The sequence below is a fragment of the Spermophilus citellus genome (assembly GCF_964194105.1).
Source record: "Spermophilus citellus genome assembly, chromosome: 16".
Classification (NCBI taxonomy): domain Eukaryota; kingdom Metazoa; phylum Chordata; class Mammalia; order Rodentia; family Sciuridae; genus Spermophilus; species Spermophilus citellus.
Window position 1 is genome coordinate 5,923,397 of NC_138196.1, and position 17,902 is coordinate 5,941,298.

Here is a 17,902-nt window from a genome sequence, read left to right on the forward strand (position 1 = left end):
CAAGTAATGCTCAATCAAGGAGTCGATTTACTTTGGGAGGAAATGGACATATTGATAGATTCCTCTGCTTTGAACTGCTTGCAGAACTTGCCTGGACTATGTATCACTTGTATGCATTGTGAACTATCTTTTGGTGTAGCAAATTGTGGTAGTGCTGGCGTATCTTTACTGATGGTGTCACCAGTGATACAATTTTTCCAAAGGAGCCCTCAATTGGCTTGGTGTCATGGCATTTCTGTATCCTCCTCCCTTTTGCTAGTGATGGTCTAAATTTGGGGGCCAACAGAGGTGAGGCAAAGAACCTACCCCCCCACTGGCACCAATGCCAAATTTGAGGGCCAACAGAGGTGAGGCAAAGAACCTCACCCCCCCACACTGGTGCATAGGCCTATCCACAAGTATGGCTGTATGCTGGACTGGTAGTCAGTGATGGGTATGATCCAATTGCAGTGGTACCAACCTAAGACAGGAGGCTGATGCCTAGAGTCAGTTCATCCAATGACGGGTAAGGACCATATGTTGTATTGGGCAACCTAACAGGCATGGTTAGTAAGCCACATTGCTTGTTGCTTAATTTAACAGAAGGGGGGAGATGCTGAGAGCCATAGCCAAGTAGGAATGATGCATGGCATTTTTGGTTGAAAGGTGATGCCAGCAAGCCATTAAGATGATATGATTATGTTAAGATCTGCATTCAATTGGATATTAGACCCCTGCTGTCCGCCGTGGCCTGCTACTTTGGAGCTCTAACAGGACTCCCCGAGAGTTCCCATTGGTTGGAGAAATGTGGTAGGAGGGATTTCCGGAGGAGGGACCTTCCTGTGTGTAGTGTGGCCTGGGAGAACACCACGTGTGTGTGGTTCGGCATATTTCCTGGGAGCGCACGTGGCATTGGCGGGAGTTTCAGAAATAAAATTTGTTCCTGCTTGAGTGGCTCATGATTTTGTGCCCAGCCAGACTGCGCAAAGGAATAATGGAAATTCATAAGACTTAGTAACTCTATGTGTATAAATATAATAATTACTAACATCCTGGTATATACATAAATCTATATTGTTATATAAATCTATATCATCTCCAATTATATCCTATTAAAATATAAAGGTCATTGTCTGGTGTGGCATGGAAGAGACTTGGAACTTGCCACTCTCATTCTCTCAAGAGAAGATAAAAATGACTGAAAACCAACAACTCCTCTGAGGTCCATTAGAGTATTTAAGTCTCGGTGTTAGTTGCTAACCTAAAATTAGAGATACACTAATAAAGTCCCAACCTCCAAACCATAAGTGCAAATCAAATTGTGCTTATGGAACCACTGTAGTAAAGGGAAATTTAAACTGATTTTTAAGCAGAAATCTTAAATTGAACCAGACCTCAAAAAAGGAAAATTGTGGACAAAGAAGGGTATCACATAATGATAAATGTGTTAATTCTCCAAGAAAACATTAAGAGAACATTATGAATATTACCATGCTAAGTTCCTGCAATTTTTGTGTTTTTGTTCTTAGTACAATAGCAAATATTGTAAATTTAAACTTCTCTACTAAGTTTACAAAAGTATCTTTGTTTTTGGTTTCAATCAAATGGACTTGCAAAAGCTTCACTTTTTTTTCCATGAATTACCTGACAAATTTAAAAGGCTTGAACTGGCCTCTCTGTTGTTTGAACCATCTGTGAATATACAATTAACGTAATATAGATTAACTTTAATTAACCGAAAAGTTATTCTGTTCATGAAGTTAAAACTTTAAAAGCTCAGGTCACATTTCCTTCATGTGTGAGAAAATTTGCAATTGAAAATTATCAATTATCTAAAGTAACATTCACTTGATCAAATGAAAACTCAAGTTCAAAGAGTTCTGAATTCACTTACTGCAACTACCTGGGCTAAAATAACACCTTGGAGCACACTTTAGCATCTAAAATAACTACATACTTTTAAAGTAGATGCTGCTATTTCCTTGGAAAAGTTTTGCTTTCTTATTCTCAGTGGTCATTGAAATCTCAGGCCCTGCATATTGAATGTATTGTGAAAAGAAAAATGTCATGAAATAAAATAGCTTGCCGATTTTTATTTTACCATCAATTAAAAACAACCACAGCATGAATATATGTTCTGATATCAGATCCCAATTTCTATTTTCTGTGTAGGGTTCTTATAGCCAATCTATATCTTCCTCTTTTTGATCCCCGCAACGAGGCTCCTGAGGGGTGTATCTGTGCTTTCCCTTGGTCCCAGTACTGTTCAAATTGCTTACATCAGAGTTTGGAGTAATCCTTCACCCTATTGAAGTCCTCAGTATGGCAATTCTCCACTGTGTGCAAGTTTGCTCTGCAGAGACAACCAGCAAAGTTTGGAGTTGATTTTGATTATCATTACTGGGGGAGGCCAGTGGATGGAGGCCAAGGACAACCTACAATACACAGACTCTTCCCCGGAAACAAAGTATTGCTCCATCCAACATGTCAGTGTTGCTGAGGTCTAGCAACCTAAAGAGATCCCACAAGCCTTCTGTATCTGACTGTAGTATTCAAAACATAGAGTGAAAATTATGAAATATTGAACTTTCAGAGAACATGAGCATTTCCCCCAAATAACTTCCATTTTACAACACTTATATAAAATACCACCAAGATATTAATGCTCATTCATGTGATTAATACTACCTTTTAACTCCTTTCCCATACAAAAAGGCTTTGTTAATGATAGATAATTGGTTAACTTAAAATTAAAATAAGTGAATTAATTATTTTTAAAGCATTTTAAATTTTCATGTATGTGATGAAAATAAAACAAATAGCTCAGGACTGTAGAAGGTTATAAAATACCTTTCGAGGAACCTGCTTTTGAAAATTACCTCATTAATCCTCACACTATGCCTACAGGCCAGGCAATAATAATTATCGTATCTGTTTTACAGATGAGCAAACTTGGTCACACAAAGGTTAATTACTTACAAAAGTTTAATTTGAGAGTTGGTTTTAAGACTGGAAAGAATATGCCAATCTTATAACTCCAAATGATAAAACTATACATTTTTACTCTATATTAGTCCTAGCTCATATGCTGGATTTTTTCATTATTGTATGAGTAATTAAATTTTACTGGGTGATCAAGAACTGATACGGTACCTAACAGTATTTTTTTTATAAGTTTAGTGTATTTCCATTGAATGTTTATTAGATAGAGGATATTGTGTTAAGTACTTTGAGAATTTACAAGTCAGTGATAACAGGCAAGTTTTTCTAGCTCAGGACTATATTAAGCAAGGTAGTCCTGCATGTGATCTCAGATCCAAATCCCTGATGCATGGAATTTCTTTTGATGCATGGGATTTGTTTTTTTGTTTGTGGATAAATAGAAATATCTAACAGGTATTTATAATTTTAATACTTACTATTGTCACATTTTATCCTTTTTTAAAATAAAAATGTGTTTAGGAAAATAACATCTGTCCCTCTGGATATCCTAACATAGTCTCTTTAGTATTGAACACATGGCAGTAATCAATAAAGAGGATAATACCTGGCACTTAAGAAATATGGAGTACATGTTAATTACTGCTATTATAATAACTACTCCCTAAATTAGGCATTAGATGACCACTTAATGAGTCAAATTTCAGCTATTTAACTTACCTCCTCCTCATCCCACTTTCAAGGGAGAATAACCAGTCGAATCAACTCCAGTTGCTGTGACATTGGACCAGATCACTGGTAGCACATGGACAGCACTATGGAGCTGAACTTACTCCTTTACTTCTAAAGATAGATATTCACAGCAAGTTAAATCTATAATCTTCAATTAAACTACCAAACCAAAATTAATCTATGTTTCCTTAAATATATGATTGGACAATGAAACAAAATGGAGCAAAAGCAATCTTTACCATTTCTTTTTAAATAAATAAATTATATACTACCTGCATCCTATTGATATTTTTGAATGAATCAGTTTAGCTACAGAGGTAGAATAACATATTGATTAAATTGTCAGCTTTTAGACTAACTCATTTAGTATTATGGGAACTTTTTGAACTTAGACATGTTCTTTAGCCTCTGGGACCTTTCTTCTAGTTTGTAAAGCAGGGGCTACAATAGCAAAGTAATAGCAATATTACTTCACATCAAAGAATTTTTTTTGAAAATTGATTGAATCAGTATATCATAATTAATTTAGAATCATGCAAACCTAACATGTAGTGAGCAATCAATAAATATAAATTGATAGGATTTTAGAATTACACTATTTTAATATAAAATGTCATTTTAGTTAGCAAAAAAAAATACCCTGATATTTTCTCCCCTTCATTAATATCTCTGTACCATGCAGAATGGATATTGTTTTTAAAGAAAATTAATATGAAATACATGGTTCAACATGCTTTTAGAAGGATATCCAATAAAAGGGAGAATTAATAAAACAAGTAAGTGGATATTGATTCTCGATTGGGGAGCTATCACACATTTACGGGGAGGTCCTGTGTACCTCTGCGGGCTCTCCACTCCTGCCTTAACTCTGAAGTGCTCCACCATTATGTCTTGGAGAAGGCCACATAAGAAAGAAAGGGCCAGTGGAGTAGTCAAATCCTGTTACCATGGCCACCAGGGCTCAACAACCATGTGGTCAACACACAGGTTGACAGTAAAATATGTTAAAAATTTAGATATCCTCATACTGACTTTTAAACATTTGAAACCATTAAAGAACTTAATCTAAGTTCAACCAAAACAAAGCTCAAGTCAATTCAAGTCTAGAATACATTCACACACTCTTCATCCCAATGGCATGAAAAATGCAGTGATATGCTACTTTTTGGAAGTAAATATTATTAAGGTCGGTCTTTATGTTCCTTTTCACAAAATGTCTGTCAAACAAGAGAAAAATAAAACTGGAAATAAATAAGAATTTCTACACTATAATTAAAAGGAAAAAGCTTAAAGGGAAAATACATTTTAAATAACAATTTTCTAGAATTAAGAGAGATGGGCTGGATGTGGTGGTGAACACCTGTAATCCCAGGGGCTTGGGAGACTGAGGCACAAGGATCACAAGTTCAAAGCCAGCCTCAGCAAAAACGAGGTGCTAAGCAACACAGTGAGACCCTGACTCTAAATAAAATACAAAATAGGGCTAGGGATATGGCTCAGTGGTCAAGTGCTCCTGAGTTCATCCCTGATACCCAAGTAAAAAGAGATGGGATTTAAAATATGTAATCTTATTAAGTATTTATGTAATTTATTCAAATTGGGAAAATTATTTTTGATGAGGAAATTTTAGCAGAAAAACAAACTCTAAACAAGAATCACACAGAAATAATAGACAATTATAAAATACATTATCAAAAATAAAGAAGTAATTTGATGATGGGGGTATAATATTAAAAAGAGTAAGTGATCTAAAAACCAGAATAAAGGAAATTAAAAAAAAAAAAAAACCTTTGCCTAGATCGTTCTAGACCTGCAGGATTATACCAAACTCTCTAACACACTAATTGCACATCTAGAAAGGCAGTTAAACACCTACAGCAGGTATTTGAGGAGATAATACTTGACATTGTTCCAAACTGGTGGTCTCTATTCACAAAACAAGAGTACATTATACCTCATATAAGATAAATATTAATAAGTCATATCTAGACATATCATAGAAAGATATGGAAAATCAAAGACAAAGCGCACACCTTAAAGACACATGAGGGAGGTCACATTAAACTTAGGGTACAACTATAAAAAGCAATAGCTGACATTTCATCAGGAACAATAGAGGCTACAGGCAATGGAATCACCTCCTTGAAAAGATTTAAAAAATCTAGATTTCTATAACACAGACCCACAAAATAAATAAATAAATAAATAAATAAATAAATAAATAAATAAATAAATAAATGATTTCCAGATGAACAAAAGTTAGGAGAGTTTATCATCAGCAAACTCACAGGAAATGTAGATGACTCTTACATAAAGTATATAAATTGACCAGAAGATTTGTAATTAGGCATTTTTACAGAGATGAAATAGGTGTATATACATCAATGATCATAGCAGCACAATTCACAATAGCTAGACTGTGGAACCAACCTAGATGCCCTTCAATAGATGAATGGATAAAAAAAATGTGGCATTTATACACAATGGAGTATTATGTAACACTAAAAAATGACAAAATCATGGAATTTGCAGGGAAATGGATGGCATTAGAGCAGATTATGCTAAGTGAAGGTAGCCAATCCTTAAAAAACAAATACCAAATGTATTCTTTGATATAAGGAGAGCAACTAAGAACAGAGCAGGGAGAAAGAGCATGAGGAAAAGATTAACATTAAACAGAGATGAGTGGTGGGAAGGAAAGTGAGAGAGAAGGGAAATTGTATGGAAATGGAAGGAGACCCTCATTATTACACAAAATTACATATAAGAGGTTGTGAGGGGAAATGGGGGGAAAGAAAACAAGGGAGAGAATTGAACAACAGCAGATAGGGTAGAGAGGGAAGATGGGAGGGGAGGGAAGGGGGGCTAGTAGGGGATAAGAAAGGTAGCAGAATACAACAGTCACTAATATGGCATTATGTAAAAATGTGGATGTGTAACCAACGTGATTCTGCAATTTTTATTTGGGGTAAAAATGGGAGTTCATAATCCACTTGAATCAAATGTATGAAAGATGATATCTCATAAGCTTTGTAATGTTTAGAACAACCAATAAAAAAGAACTAAAAAAAAGGAATAGGTGTATATAGGTAGAAGTGTTTATAATATAAATGAAAGAAAAAGTGAAAGGAACATGACTTAGAAAAGAACATATGAAGATCCTGGAATGCTGGAAATACTATATTTTTAGACTGAAAAGGGTTAAATTGATGTATGAATCACAATGGTTATTAACATTGACATTAAATTTATGTATATTTCAGTGTAAATTTTACCATTCACAATAAAAGAAAATTTATATTTTTAAAACCTTTAAGATGACTACTACCTTAAAGAAAACTGGTAAAAACTATCATTTTCAAAAGTTGTTTAAACTTTAATTCAAAGGCAATGCACTTTATTTGCATTTTATTTTAATGGAATTGAGATTACATGACAAATAAAATTAGTTTATTTATATGAGTTTTTAATTTTTGTTGTTATTTTGGGGAAAAACCACAGGAGAAAACATGGTTGTTTTGTTTCAATTTTTTTAAATAATAAGTAAGTGTAATATTAAAAGTAACATAAAACTTGGCTCTGTAATGTTTATTTAAGCATTCCATCCATATGCCATGATAATTCAAGGATTTTTTTTAAATAATGTATTGTCAAGATCTTCTCATTTCTTCTACTCTGGAAGAAATAAAAGGTAAACCATGAAGCATATGTGTCATACATGATTTGTAAGTATCTTCATATGTGCTAAGTACCAAGATCTGGAACTAGCAGCATTGAGCCAGTACCCACAGCAGGGTGGAATCTGAAACAATGCCGAAGATTTCCCTAATGCACTAGGCAGCCTCAGCAGAAGTGAACTTGTATGCTGTAGGGAATCTCTATAGTTTGAAGGTTTTCCCAATGAAGCAGCTTTACCAAAAAGACTCAGAGAAAATATGAATTGCTTATATTGCTCGCAGCCTAACTACTCAATTTCTTCAGAGTCACACTCTTTGCCTAAAGATTCTGAAAAAAATATATGAAATTACTTTTTACCAGTGTGTGTGTGTGTGTGTGTGTGTGTGTGTGTGTGTGTGTGTGTGTGTGTTTCACTAGGCATTGAATCCAGAGCATTACACATGCTTGGCAAGTGCTCTGCGACAGAGCCACATCTCTAGCCCACACTTTGCAATTGTACAATTTCCAGAGTGCTAAAAAGTAAAATTTCGTGATATTTTAAATCCATTGCAATAACAATTTCAATGTTTTAACATTTCTTGGTCATTTTTATAAATTTCACTTTCTAGAATAAGTTTCACATAAATATTTAAACTCCATTAAGGAAAAAAAAGCTATGATTTTCATTCAGGTAGAATTATATCAATAGCTCAATTAGGAGTAGAGCTATCTTTTTTTAAATATTGGATTTTTTATGGAGAAATATAGTATGTCTTACCATATACTCAAGCAACATTTTTGAAAGTCAAATATTAGTATAATAGTACATTTAATCCTTTACATAACTTCTTTACCCAAAAGTTGAAATGACAAAATAGAAATAAATACTGAAGGTGTAAATCCTTCCTTAAGTTTCTTTATACAACATTTTTCATTAGGTTAAGGTAGTTTAACTTTACCAATAGTTTATGCCAAAATACTTCAAGTCTCCCTTGATTCCTGCTTCTCCACATCACCACTAAAAGTTAATGACCAGTGCCTTTCAATACTCTTGATATATATCTTGTACCAAGTAAATATTTCTGGAAGAAATAAATGAGTGGAATCATCAAATCTGTAATTTTCCCCTCAAAATTTATACCAAATCCATCCATTTTATTTCTGCTTCAATGGACATCTCTTCAAATGTCCATTTTCAGGCTATGTCCTTCTGATGTTTAAACTTCTCATATTTTATATCTTTTGATAACTTCGCATTGTGTTAACTTTGTTTTAAGTGTATAGTCTAATCATGGAAGTCAAAATTTTAAATGCTCCATAATGAATATTAATTCTTATCACATTTCTAGCCAAATTTCTGTCCCATACTGTGATGGATTCTTTTTTCTTTGTTTTGGGGATCTGGGGATCACTTCCAGGGATGCTTTCCAACTCAGCTGCTTCCTCAGCCATTTTTGTTCAGTGAGTTAGATTTTAGGCAAGGTCTCACAAAGTTGCTGAGGGTCTTGCTAAGTTGCTGCAACTGGCATCGAACTTGGCAATCCTGCAGCCTCAACTTCCCACGTCACTGGGATCATAGGGAAGAGCCACCACCCTTGTCATTCCCATGGGTTCTTATAAATCCATCCACAGGATCTTTATGTATGTAAAGTAAATAAATATAAAGGGTCTGATTCCATCTCTATCCCTTTCCCCCCTCTTTTTCTAGAAAGGAATATAATTATATTTATTATTCATCATCATATTTCTCTTACTTTAATAAGTATATAAAATTATATATCAGAGCATCGGCTCATTCATCTTTTTAGGAATTTAAAATCAATAAGGTAGTGTATAATTATTTACTTAATTATTTTTAAATGGTTTAATCATTTGGATGTCACTATTTCACCATTATAAGGCAAGGTTGTAAAACAGTACTTTTGTTAATAGGTTTGTAAGATACATTCTCAGAAGCAAATTTGTTTGGTTGAAGGATACATTCTTATGTAACTTATTAGGTGTCCTTTATTACAATGCTGTTCTCCATAGGTAACATATCAATTTGCCCTCCTGTTTACAAACTGTGCAGTGTACTTTCCATCAAAGCCTCCTAAAAATATATTGGGCTTTAAAACTTCCTTTCCCAAGTGATGCAAACTGTTTTAGTTATGTTAATGTCAATCATTTTATTTCCTTTGATGACTTAAACCTTGTATAACTTTTATTTCATATTCATTTGTCCAATGACCTTATTTTTCCTTCATTTTTTTTATCTAGGACATGGCAATTTGTGTTTTATGTACTTAGGGGTTTTATTATTGTTGTTCTTCTTCTGATGATGATGATAATGATTTTTACTTTCCTGACCTTTGGCACTTCTTTGTAATCCCCAATGTAAGTAATAGAAAACTTAAAGATATGTGTGCATTATTAGGTCATGATGGAATTTTTTTCCAGTTCTCAAAAGTCTTTTCATTTATATCTCTTTGGACATATATTTTTTTTCTTTCTCTTTTGCAAGTTGGTCTCATTGTATTATTAGAACAATGTTCTAACTATATGGTTACTCAATTAGTGAACATGTTGGTTTTTATTGGGCTCATTTGCAGGCAGGGGTTCTTACTTGAGATTGAGATGTCAGAGTCTGAAGCCCTAGAGACAGATTGCTTCCTACAAATAAGCCTGTTCTCTGTGTTCTTTGAAACTCCATTTTCTGTGATTTTTTGAACAAAGCTGAATCTAGAGGGCTTTTTCTGTCAGACCTGGCCTTCTCAGTTTTATCAAAAGGCATGCAAAAATGTAATTCTTCAATTCACATTGAGCACACTGAATTCAGGACATGTACTTTCTGACACTGAAAATCCTTCTGTCAAAGTCCCTTGATGTCCTCTGGTCTCCAATCCTCTCTCCATTTCTCTGGGAATATATTCTACCTACTCTCAACCTATGGAAGTTACATATGTGGTTATTAAAAATAAAAGATATAGTGTTTACCCCTCAGGATTATTCCTTTACTTATGGGGAGTATATTTTTACAGTACATCAGCAGCTCTTCCACCTCTGGGCCAACTAAATAACCTCCACACTTATTCTTGCATGACATCTGCAAAGATTCAATTGATTTCAGTGACCTCTTATACCTTACAATCTGTAAATCATATCTGCCTTCAAGTTTCAGTGAACATAGACACTACACTTCTTTTCATTTTTCTTGTTTCTTTACGTGATTTCTACAAAAGGAGAAAAATGATAATCAACAACTTCCATCTCATACCAAAAGTTCCTACCACACATTATATCTATAAATATTCCTGTAGACATCTTCTGTAAGTCACATCTGAGGCACAAGCAGATATTAATAACCATAAAAGAAATGTGTGGCGAGCTTATATTTGTAATTGGATTGCTTTCAATGCACTGCTGTTTAGAGTAGTATTTAGTGTTGTCTTCTAGTAAGTAGATTTTAATTTATGTAACCTCTTTCTAGTCTGTGTCTATTAGAGACACCTGCTAAATTTTTATCAAATGCATTTTCAGTATCTAGTAATATGAGTAGATAGCGAGTCTTTTAATTTGATGCTGAAATGGATTGCTTTGGTAAATTTCTCCCATTCTTAGAATAAACTCCAATTTGTCATAATATATTTTGATGCATTGTAATATTATAGCCATACCAATGATTCTGAGAAAATGGTATTGCATACAAATCTTGCATCCTCATGGATCCTCTGAGAAGCAAACTCTATGATAGGCTTATATGTGCACAGAATGTATTGACAGCAAGGGCTGTGAAGGATAAAGGAGAGGGTGGAATGCAGGCAGAGAAACCTGCAGACCACAAGACAAGTTTGACACCTGTGGACACACAGGAAGAATCTCTACCTGCAGTGCAATTCTAAAAAAAAAAATTGAGAGAGGCAGACGGGGAATATCAAGCTGCATCTACTTTATAAGACTAGGATTCTGCACTAGGTCCCACACATGGTCATTCAGTACCTAGAAGCAGCCTTGAAGGTGGAGTAGAACTTAGAAGTGTGACCTTGAGGAAGGTGGCAGAGGATGCTGACTGGTGGCAGCATTCATGGTTAGTGAGGGATGCTCTCTCAGCAGGAGACATGAGCAGGGCATGTGCAGGAGGGTTGCTCATCACTCCTGCCTTCTTTCAAATATTACCAAGACATTGGCTTCTGGACTTAACAGGGGCTGAGTGTAAATAAGGTTTAAAGACAGCTGCAGTGGCTTTTCTCCACACTGGAATGTGCAAGGGCTTGGGGAACTGGATCAGAAAACACTAGGGGCACAGGTTACGCCTGGTCCTAAGGAAAAGTATGATCAGCAGAAACTGTGAACTCCTAAGACTGCCATCAGACCTGAGGAATAGTTCTTGTCTTTAGTGTGTTCTACAAATCCAAGAACAAGGTAAAGGGTTGAATTAAGTCCTCCAAAAATCATTAGAGCTGGGCCCAGTGGCACATGCCCTTAATCCCAGCAGCTCAGGAGACTGAGGCAGGAAGATTTCAAATTCAAAGCTAGCCTCAGCAAAAGTGAGGCTCTAAGCAACTCAGTGAGATACTGTCTCTAAATAAAATACAAAATAGGGCTGGGGATGTGATTCAGTGGTCAAGTGTTCCTGAGTTCAAACCCCAGTACCCACCCCCACCAAAAAAAAAAAAAATACAGTCCTTTAGCAAAAGTAGTGGGCATCAGATTTCTGCTATATCAATACCCATTATGGTAGAAATACTCACTCTGAATTCACTGCCAAAACTCTAAATAAGGCTGTAAATAAGCCTCAATGAGACAAAATAGAAAATAAAGATGTATGTAAATGAGCCTGGTAGGTAGAAAGAAATAGGTGGAGCAAAAGACATAGATTAGAATTGTTGGAAGAAATAGATATATAATTCAACAGAATCTTGATTACTTATCAGATCACACATACACAATGATTTTCTGAAAGTAAAATTATTTTCTTACTTCATCTTATTTTAGTTATTTTTACTCTATATTTGAATAATTCTTAATCCTTCTTTTATATAAAACCATTGGTATGGATCTATGTTTGGCCTTTCATGGTTTCGCTTTCTGTATTTTTAATTACTTAAACTCATATTTATCTAAGTGAAAAATGATCATTAAACTTACCATTTAGTAGAAATTGTCAACTCTTGACAATAACTGATATGCACATGTAACCACCATCACTACACACACCTGGCTTTCTGATAATAAAGATTTCATCTTACGGAACCCCATATGCATAATTCTCTCATCTTCTTTTCTTTAATAAACCCTTATTTTTATATGGAATTCTGAAATTTTTAAAATTAATTAAATTATTTTATTGAAACCAACATATCAAAAATATTCTTTAAAAATATATTCATTATAAAAAGTATTAATAAAACAGCTTACTTGTTTTTATACAAAGTCCTCAATATCTGTTATGAATTTTACAATTCATGATAGAAGCATCTCAAAGCCTCAATAGCCACATGTGACTACCATGTTGGAAAATTCATGTTTGTGCCTTCCTAAGAGAAGCAATAAGCAGAGTGACTTGAATTTATATATTTAATTAATTCTGTTGTGTGTATTTAAGGTATATATTATGTGATGCAATAGATATAGATATTATAAAGGTTAGTATAATGAAACAATTTAGCATATCCATCATATCACATAGTTACCCATTTTGTGTGTGTGTGTGTGTGTGTGTGTGTGTATTATGACAATAGCCACAATCTAATCATTTAGTAAAATTCCTCAATAACATATACCATTATTGACTATAATGCACATTGTGCATTAGATCTCTAGACTTAATCCTCTTATATGTCTGCTACTTTATATCTTTGATTTAGTCTCCCAAGGTACTCCCTCATGTGACTAATAGCTACCATGTTGTGCAGTATGTGTTTGCACATTCTTTTCATAGCTGAAAAACAGAGAACTTTAAATATATTGAATGTTTTAAAAACCTTAATTTTAATTGCATGGGATTATTACATTAAAAATGCATATGATTTTAGTTGTATTTATTAATAAGTAAAATTATCCTTTTTTATCTTTTGTGGTCTGGAGAACACGTCTTCCATCATGTCAGAAACCTTACTCCATAATTTAGCCATGTCCAATTATAACGTATTTACTGATAAACTCATAATGACATTAAAATATGTTCAGACATCTCACATCTTGAAGATTTCAGCTGCATAATATAATAGCTAGTTGAGAAATGTGTATCAAACTCTGTACTGTGTTCAACAGGTACAACTGTAAATTAAAAAATTGATGGTTCTTGTTCTCATGGAATTTACAATGTCATGGAATAAAAATAGACATCAATAATCAATTAAAGTTACTAATTATACTGTTGGAATGCCCTACAGAGATTCATTGTGCTCATAAGAATATGGCCAGAGAAAAATATTGTTTTAAATGTATCAATAAGGGCTGGGGATGTGGCTCAAGCCGTAGCGCGCTCGCCTGGCATGTGTGCGGCCCGGGTTCGATCCTCAGCACCACATACAAACGAAGATGTTGTGTCTGCCGAGAATTAAGAAAAAATAAATAAATATTAAAATTCTCTCTCTCTCTGTCCCCCTCTCTCTCACTCTCTCTTTAAAAAAAATAAAAAAAATAAATGTATCAATAATCATCTCAGAGGACATACATTGATTATTAATTAAAACTGCATCATCTTAAATGTTTAAATGCTTAATAGACTGGGAACTCCACAAGTTTAACATCCTAGAACAATTTTATTCCTATGTACAGATTTCAAGAAGAAAGAAGTATTAGAAGGGACCTCAGAATTTAAAAATATCATTCTTTGTGTTTTTACTACTGTGCTTACTTTGTCTTCATGTGTCAAGCCACTGCCAGGGTTGGGGTGAAGCATCGTGCACTCAAGAATTTCAAAGTTAGCTTGTGGTAGAGGTCTCAGGGGATATGGCAAGCAGGAACTTGATGGCTGCATGGACAGCATCACTCTTGAAACTTCCCACCACCTACCAAAGCAGAGTCCTCCCAGATCAGGTGCAAAACTGAATGCAATTACCATTACAAAGCACTGCTCTTTCCCAAAACAACACACAGACCCAGTCACAAAACCTAAGTTTAATTTGGTTTCAAATGCAATGACAAGGAAGGTGATCATGGGATTACAAATACAAACAATCCTCTGGGTTAAGAGACTGTAACATGTGAGTTACATGGATGGGCAATGCCCCCCAAATCCAAAAGGCTGACTGTGTTTGGATGGAAGTGTTGATGAAGGGAAAGAAGCAGCTGTTAAAAAGAATTGATTTCTTCCTTTCTTACTTATTTTTATACTCTTATCCACAAAGATATGCTGATGTACTTGGGACTTTTGCAGGCCACATTCAACACTTTCAGAAATTGTCAAGAAATACACGATTGCTGTGAGTCTTCAAGTAGAAGTTGTAAAGTAGAAGCCAAGCACTCCAAAGCTACCAATACTAAAAGGAAGCCTCATCTCTGCCCAGCTCATGCGAAAAGTTATATTCTGTGATCTATGCCATCTATGCAACTTAAAATCTAGAACAGATAAATATAAACAGAAAGAAAACGTTTGGAAGGCAAAGTACCCCCCCAAAATTGTGACAGTGAAATAATGTGAAGGAAAAGGCCACATTGTCATGTTCCTCATTGCCTTTAGACTATTTTAAGAATGCTTGAATATGTGACTCAGAAACGTAACTAACCTATTTCAAAACTCCTCAAAGATGTCTCAAGCTTCTATGTTTACAATTGAATTTGTCTTTGAATCCAATGAATTACTTCCCCAATGAGGTGTTAATGAAAACTTAGAAAGTGAGGTTAGACTCAAGATAATTCTAATCCACGCTTTTCTCCTGGGCTAGAAATAATAGGCAGCACAGAGAGGCAGATGGACTGAAAGCAAGGAAAGAAATGTCCTTATGAAAATCATTAAGCAGCAGAAATAGCAAGGTAGAGCACTCTGTTTTATTGGTTTTGTGTTCCTGAAACTCCTGAGGATGGGAGGCTGATAGATGTTTCTTTCACTGTTAAGATTGTTGATGATTAGCAATTGAAGTGCTTTTTCAAGGAGAATCAAGTCTCATGATTTGTGTTCTACTTCATAAAAGAAGGCATTTCAGAAGACGATAATAACTATGATGAAGAGGTTCAAGGCTGTAATATACAGCAAAAGTAATAGGTGTGGAAGAGCATGATGATAATAGCAGAACATTACCAACAATGTCAATACCTGGCAGGGTTGGGCTGGCACTGCAGTCACTGTATAAATTGTAGATCACAACCTGCAGTGCAAAGGACTAGATATAAATACCAATTGCTCACAGCCTTATATTGGTTAATTTTCTAGATTTTGAAATGATAAATTGTATGATTATTTTCAAAATCAATCCACTATACTTAGAATTTCATAATAAAATGGGATATACAGGATATAGTAAGTTACCAGATCTATATCCATTTTCTTCTGCAGAGTTTGGGTCTGGTGAAGTGCTTTCTTATGTAGCAGGAATGAAATGCACTAGGACTGTACCTGAGCAATGTGTATATATATATATATATATATAATAGTCTTAAAAGAGCAACTAAGGTAATTTTCAAGTCAGCTTGCATTCAGTAAGACTTTTGTCACTTTGTAATAGAAATGTCATCTATTGCATTAACTGAAAATGCTTTTCACCTTTGACCTTCACACATTAGGAAAACACTAACTCTATCTCCCAGGCTTATAATTGATGTAAAATTATAAATTCACTTGATGTGTTTCATATTATGTAACAGTAAAATTTAAAGAAAGTGTAATATTAACATGGTTTGTCTATAGACCATTAATAAAATCCTAACTTCATCTGATTAGAGAAAATTTGAGTCTACATTATATAATACTCTAGAAGTTAATTGTTTTATAGGCCGCTGTTCTCATGAGAAGATGCATTTGCTTTTTTCCTACCATGTCTGCAGCAGTTGTTATCAACACTCCGTGTGCATTAAAATCTTTCTAGATATTCCCCAAAAGACCAATATATAAGCTTCACTCTAAATAATCTGTATGATTATATTATGGGTGGGGTGCCCAATAATTTATTTTATTTACTTATTCTGTCATGTGTTGATTCTGAGGCATGGTAGAGATTTAATTATAGACATTTCTTAAAAAGGGAAAGAGCAGCTTCTTTCAAATTTGTACTTGAAAACAATATTATGCTTTTACTTCTATACTCTTTTCTTATTTGCAAAAAGACCTATTAATTCATTTTGGAGCATATATGAGATTTGGTCACTGTTATTGTGATTACAGAGAAAACCTTTATTTTAAAGCAGTATAAATATTTTTTTTTAGATTTTTAAAATATTCGTGCTCTTAAATCAGTATTTACATTTTGAAATAGTTTCACAAGCATAATGTAACCTTAACAAGAGAATCTTTGGGTTAATGTGTCATCCTAAAATTTAATAAAATCTGCACACTTTAAAATCATATGATGATTTTGTATTCCAATCTTGATGTGATTAACTAAAAAAAAAGTAGTTCTAAAAAATTCCATAACAACAATTCCCTATGCAGAACTATATTAATGGAAAAGCATCTGGGGCCTCCCCTAATTTAATGGGGCATTTTATTATGTTTAAATAAAGGGTTCTTTACAAATGAGATCTCCTGCTGGATAGACTCCGGATCAAAAAGGCAGTAGAAACCTGTCAATAATGCCCAGGAGTCCTATAAAGTGTTTTTATTTCTTTCATGGTATGTAATGCTTCATCAGATTCCTTAATCCAAGCTGCAATTCACGTCGCCCTTCTGAAACAGCTCACTGATCAGTAATTTCTCTTCTCGCTGTGGCTTAACACCAAATGCAGGTTATTCTGGGAATGGGGATTTGTTTTGCATAAATCATATTTTTCAAATAATTTCCAAATGAGATGAATTTATGAAAGGAAACTGATTCTGCAAAGAGATATGAAACTTGGATTTGAGTGTTTTTCCAGGTATAAGACAAACACTGTTATTTGGAGGTTAGGAATAGGGATTCTGAGTGGGGAAATAAATAGACACGGCAGGAGAAGATGCAACCCTTATTTGCTTGACTACATCTTAAAAAGCCTCAGGAAAAGGAGTGACAGATTCCACTGCCTTTGAGTTTTTCAAGTGTGCTCTAGAAGAAGGCTGTATTTTCTTTTTGTTAGGCTGAGCAGTTGGACACCCTCTGATGTGTGTGGCTTGGCAATCTGAACAAGGTTAACACCAGTGAGGAAAGGGGAGACTTCCTCTCTGGGAAGACCACTGCAATTCTTGGTCCTGGGACAAGGTGTTTTCTTTGTACCTTCCTCCCATATTTCCCATTAGGGAAGCCTGTGTGTGTGTTAGAGTGATGTGGCTATTACCATCACAGCAAGATTTAAGTGTCCACATGCAGAATAATTACAGAGTCTCTAAAAGTATTGCTCCACTTTGAAATGATATTCTTAAAATATTTTTTCAGTCTTTCATGTAAAGGCAAATACTGCTTAGAGTGAGGATTCAAATATTTTTAAATGTACTGAAAATAGTAAAGAGGTGAGAAAACAGCAAGTAATTTTGGTTAGTCTT